Below are 6,000 nucleotides of genomic sequence, written 5' to 3'. Positions count from 1 at the left end.
AGTTGGAATTCGGGCAGCTGAGAGACCAGCACTCCTAGCTGGATGGGGGCAAAGATGCTGTGGGGAATGTGGGGGTTCCATGCACCAACGTTTGCACCTTCCAGTGCTTGTGAGAAAAAAACAAAGGCTCTTACTTATTAGTGGGAAGAGTTTGTCAGCATTTTGCTTCCACAACACATCTGTGGCTGGCTGGGATGACATCCTTCTACAGTCCCCAAGATGTGTTGAGATTTTCCTGAGCTAGGGGTGCAGCTAGGAAATCAGTCTCTAGGCAAAATTCTTGTGCTTCCCCACCCTTTTAAAGAGACACCTGCCTTACTTGGGAAATCAGTGCAAAAAAGAAGGGTGCATTTTAATGTCAAAATGATGGGATGCAGCTCTGGAACAACTCTGGCATGGGAAAAAACGGCGGGCACCCTGGTTGAATTGTACGTTTCAATGAATCCCTAAGTAAAGAGAAGCTGACAAGACCTCTGTTGGTGCAAAGTGAGCACGGTATTTTTCTGCAGACTGGAATGTATCCTTGGTATCAGTGCATAGTTGTTTACAGATTCAATAGAACAAAAGGGTGAATGTGGTAGGTGCTGAAGGGGAGACAGCTTTTCTTTCAGTACTTAGTAACCTCTCCTTTGGCAGAAATAGCAAGTTTCCAAACATTTCCTGTAGCTGGCTTCAAATCTATTCTTGCTTCGGGAATTTTTTCCTACTCTTCCTTGCAGAACTCTTCAGCTCAGAAATATTGTTCTGTCTCCTTGCATGCATGGTGTGTTTGAGATTTCCTCATATTTTTGATAATATTCAAGTCTGGAGACTGAAGGCTAGTGTAAAATGTTTGTTTCTTTCCTATAAGCACTTCATGGTTGTTTTGGAAGTGTTTGGAGTGCCTTTCTTGCTGAAACACCCCTTTTCAGCTTCAGTTTCTTTACTGGACATGGAACATCATCTTCTGGTTTCAGGCTTGCTACATTTTGAGTATTTTGGATGATTACTTTTGTGATGAAGTCAAAAAAGGTTTCCTTCTGTCAATTCTCCCATGCAGATTGTTGCTGAATAAGCAATACTGTAGCCCTGCGGACAGCTTCTAAACTTTTCAGCCAGTCATTTGCAGTGATTTGTGGGTTCCACTTTGCAGTTCTGACCAGTTTTCAAGCAGTCGTATCAGAGATTTTTCTTCCAGATCTTGTTTTGACTTCAACAGTTCTACATAATTTTCCATTTCTTAACGTTTCTCACAATTCAAATACTAGCTGGAAGATGATGTTGTAGATAAATAGAAAGATAATGGATAGATTCTTCCCTTACTTTGTAAGAATAAATTATCTTCATTTTCCAATTCATAAGACAGCTGTTTAAGGGAGCCCTTGGTTATTGAAAGCAGACAGCTTGATTACAATCCAAGAGGTGTTCATCTGTATAATTGTCTTTACCCAGCTAATTGTAGGCCTAACAAGGCAATCACCTTTTTATAGTATAGGGGAAAAAAACAGCAGTGAATCAACTGGAAGGGTGTCCAAACTTCTGCACATATTTTGAATCTATTAAAAACTGCACATAAATAGTAAGCATCATTCAAAGTTGCAGAAAGATGTCACGTTTAACTGCGTATCATAGAGGTGGTGTCACCTTCCATGCACTTAGGAATTCATTGAAATATACAATTCAACCAGGGGTGCGTAAACTTTTGCATGCAACTATATATAAATGTACTAGGGACGCGGTGGCGCTGCGGGTTAAACCGCTGAGCTGTCGATCGGAAGGTCGGCGGTTCGAAACCGTGCGGCGGGGTGAGCTCCCGTTGCTCGTCCCAGCTTCTGCACACCAAGCAGTTCGAAAACATGCAAATGTGAGTAGATGTACGCATAGTTGACCTTGCTGATCTCAAAGAGTTAAGTGGGTCTGACCTGGATGTGAAAACCACTAGGAGGTTTCAAGATGGTAGGGAAGTCCAAAAAGCATCCTGGAAGAAAGCAAAGGGATGACACATCCTTACTGTTGCCAAGAAAATGATGGTGATGTACTGGCTGGGAGTCAATCTTCACGTCAAGAAGACAATTTTTTTAACTACATACATCCCTAGCTGCTGCTCCCTAAAAATGTTTTGTAATAATGAAAAGATTGCAGTAGCAACCAATCCAAGGGGCCTTGGCCTAGCTATGTATTAGCCCCACTTAATAGACCAGACCAGGAAATAAATTCCACAGGAAGGCTAAAACTACTTTTATTGAGATTGCCTATAATTGTAAGAATCTTGCAAGTCTGACTGTGCCGCCCCTCCTCCTCCTCACACTTCAGTGACTAAGGGTGGCATCTGCCTGAGCCATTTCCAAATGTTATCTCATTGTTCTAGACTTAAAAATGTTTTAGCCCCTTTTGCCTAGGTAGCAGTTCTTGCGCATTTTGGTCAAAGTCACCTTCCTTACCCTCTGTCAGCTAGATGTTTAGGCTGGGCCTGTTTGCTGCTGCTTCAAATCCCTGCTGCTTGCAAGATTCTTATTTAGGCTTCCTTGAGGTAAAGACCTTGGATTTCTCACTTGAGAGAGAGGTTTTACAGCATCCCTTCTCATACACTTTGCTCTAAGTGCAGCATGTATGTGAGTAAACAGAAGCCTAGTCAGTGCAGAAATAGGTAATAAACGTTACCCTTGAATAGAAGTTCCAGAAACACCTAAACTGAGCTCTGCTTGAAACCCGTCATGGGAAGAATCAAACTAGCATTAGGGAGAACCAGATCTTCTCTCTGCGGGATGCCTTCACTGGAAGACTTTGAACCATTTTTTGTCTCAACACAATCTATTTCAAAGGACTCTTGTAATTATGAAAGATGTCTGTGTATGTTTAAGGCTATCCTTCCTAAGGAAGGCTACATTAAATATGAAATAAAATCATGCAGCTAAAGCAACCGCAAATGTGGCTTTGAAGACTACAGGAGTAAGGGACTAGATGAAAGGGGACTATTTCTGATAAGGAAGAACCATTTCTGCCTGTGTGTCAATTGTGTTCTTTTTAAGGAGCAGCCAGAGGCTAAATTTTAGACCTTAACAAGTGCTGCCATCTAGTGGAAAAAAATAGTTACTGTATACACTCTAATGTGATAGCCACTTTGGTCTAGTGGTTCAGGCAACCGGCTAGAAACCAGGAGACAGACAGACAGAGTTCTAGTCCTGCCTTAGGCATGAAAGCCGGCTGGGTTACTTTGGGCCAGTCACTCTCTCTCAGCCCTAGGAAGGAGGCAATGGCAAACCACTTCTGAAATTTTGCCAAGAAAACCACAGGGACTAGTCCAGGCAGTCACCAAGAAACGGACACGATTGAACGGCAAAAACAAAACAACACAAAAACACAAAAACCCTCTAACACAGGGTTTCTCAACCAGGGTTCCGTGGAGCCCTAGGCTTCCATGAGATGTCACTAGGGGTTCCCTGAGAGAGCACAGTTTCTTTAAAAAATTATCTCAAATTTGGGCAACTTCACATTAAAGAGGTAAGTTTCATTCTTTATTTTTAGTTGAAGAACACTGTTAATGCATCTATACAGGCCTACCCATGAAACAAATAGAATAATTTTGTAACTTCTGGCCTGTATTTGAGCTGGAATGCACAGGGGTTCCCTGAGGCCTGGAAAATATTTCAAGGGTTCCTCCAGAGTCAAAGGGTTGAGAAAGGCTGCTGTAACATATTTCAAAGCAAAATAACTTTAGGAAGCAAGGTAATATGCTGAAATCAGATGTCTGTTTTCACTCTATGAACAGGGACACAGATTTTTTATATACACACTCAATTATTATTCTGGTTCAGATGTTAAAAATATACTCAGTTACATTTATAATTTGATAATATGAATAGTGGGTCTTTAATTATAATCCCAGTTTATATCCCCTCTGGGTAAGGATAAATAAAACAACAGGAATGGGATGGCAGATACTTCTTTAGGCTCCACATAAAAAGAATTTCAAGGTTAGTGAAACATTGCAGAAAGTGTTTTTTTAGATTATTCTGAATTTTAGAATGCTGTTTCAAGAGTTTTCACCACCATTCACAACTAAAAAATACTCAGGTGTCAAAGCATTTTAAGAGAAAAAAGGACCCCATTAAAAAGCCACTGCACTGAAATAGATTGCTCTCCGAAGCTAGGAAGTTTATTAACTTTACAGCTTACTAGGTGTCAAAACAATGATGCTAACCAGCTTCTTGGAATGGTCAAAAGTTCCAGGGCTGTAGAATTTACTCATGTTTGCTTTTTGAAAGCAGTAACTTGAGGCTTATTGGTTTAATGACAATACAGAAGCTCAACCCAGAGGTAGGTGGGCTGCTTCAATATTTCAAAAGGTACCTGAAGTCCTTAAAGCACAGATAAGGAAAATTTGCAACAGAGAATGCCATAGTTTTTTCTTCTTCTTCAAATATACTATTATATTGGGAATCTGAAACTCTTTCAGAACAATTACGAATAATCCAGAGTTCAACTACAGAAACTGATTTAATTTCTGCCTGCCCCTTACTCACCTCTCTGCTTTTCTCTTAAACCTCTCCCCAATTTTTTTTTCTTTTATATAAAACACTCACTCCCATTGTGGCCGGTCCCTTCATTTGCTAATCCTTTACTGGAATTTCTTCATATGTTCCAGTACAAAAGAACTGCTTAACCACTTTAATTCCCCTGATCTGTTCATTATGTATTATAAGCCATCAACAGAATTTTGTTTTGCTTGTAGAAGTATTTATTTCTTAGATTCATATCCTGCTTTTCCTTCAAGAACTCAAATAATATACATATATACTCCACCTCCTGTTTTTTCCCCACAGCGACAACCCTGTGACATAGATTGGACTGAGAGTGACTGGCCCAAAATCACCCAGTGAACATCTATGGCTGAGGGTGGCCTTTACCTGGATCTTCTAGATCCTAGTCTTTCATCAATATTCCACACTGTCCTGCACACTATACAACCCTCAACACTACTTGCTTTGGAGAAAGAACAATGAAATGTAATAGAGAACCTGCAAGAAAATTAACTTTGTGTGTATATTGAGCAATATATTATTTATTTTTGTTTAATTTATTAAGGATGAAGATTGTAATATAAAAATCTGACCACCATCATGCCACAGTGATCGCTAACATATTAAAAATTCAATTATTATTGATTTATTCCAAGCACTGAACATCATGCTTTTCAGGAAGGCATAATCTATTATGTTACTTTTTGCCTCCTATATGTATTATTACACATTTTATTTTGTAAAAATGCATCTAGTACAGAGACTTTTCAACAGGCTCCTTAGGCATTAATTAGAAGGAATATCCAGGAATTTGTATTCTGTTAGCTCCAGAAAGCTCATGGAAATGAGCCATCCAGTGAAGCTAAATGGGCTTTACTTCCACCTTCAGTGCAATCCATCATCTGGCTTTCCTTTGAGCCTTCCCGGTACAGTACTTTCTATTTCAAGAGTCAACAACTTGAAACTTTTAAAAGCCAAAACAGGGAACAGGTGAAATTCTGAATGTGTTATTGACATCCTAATAGAAGGCTGTACAAATTGTTTAATAGAGATTAAGCTTTTTCTAGCATGGTGGGATGAATTTCTGCTTGTCCCACGCCTATTAAGAGCACAGAGCCACTGCAGTTGAATGGACTGCAATGCTCCTTTCAACAGCATGTCCCCCATCCCCTAAGAAAACTTCAGGGAGCAAATCAGCTCTGTGTTATTATTCTTTATGCAACACCACAGAGAAAGAGTTGTGTTCCTGCTCTGCTGGATTCCCCCGTGGGAGCTGAAATCCATTCTAACCGCACCTGTATTGAAAGAATACTATTCTGCAACATGGCGAAGAAATATGTGAGTATTTTCAATATCTGCCCCTCTGGACTGGGGCCTGAGCAGATCCAACTGCCTCCAAACAGCCCTATAGTTAGCCAGGCATCCTCTCCATCTTGCTTCTCTTCTGGGGCGCGAGGTTTGCGATTTTAGCTGGCAGCGAATGAGCCAAAGAGGTTTCCGA

The sequence above is a fragment of the Candoia aspera genome, chromosome 4, assembly GCF_035149785.1.
Source record: "Candoia aspera isolate rCanAsp1 chromosome 4, rCanAsp1.hap2, whole genome shotgun sequence".
In the NCBI taxonomy this organism is placed as follows: Eukaryota; Metazoa; Chordata; class Lepidosauria; order Squamata; family Boidae; genus Candoia; species Candoia aspera.
This window is presented reverse-complemented; position numbering follows the sequence as displayed.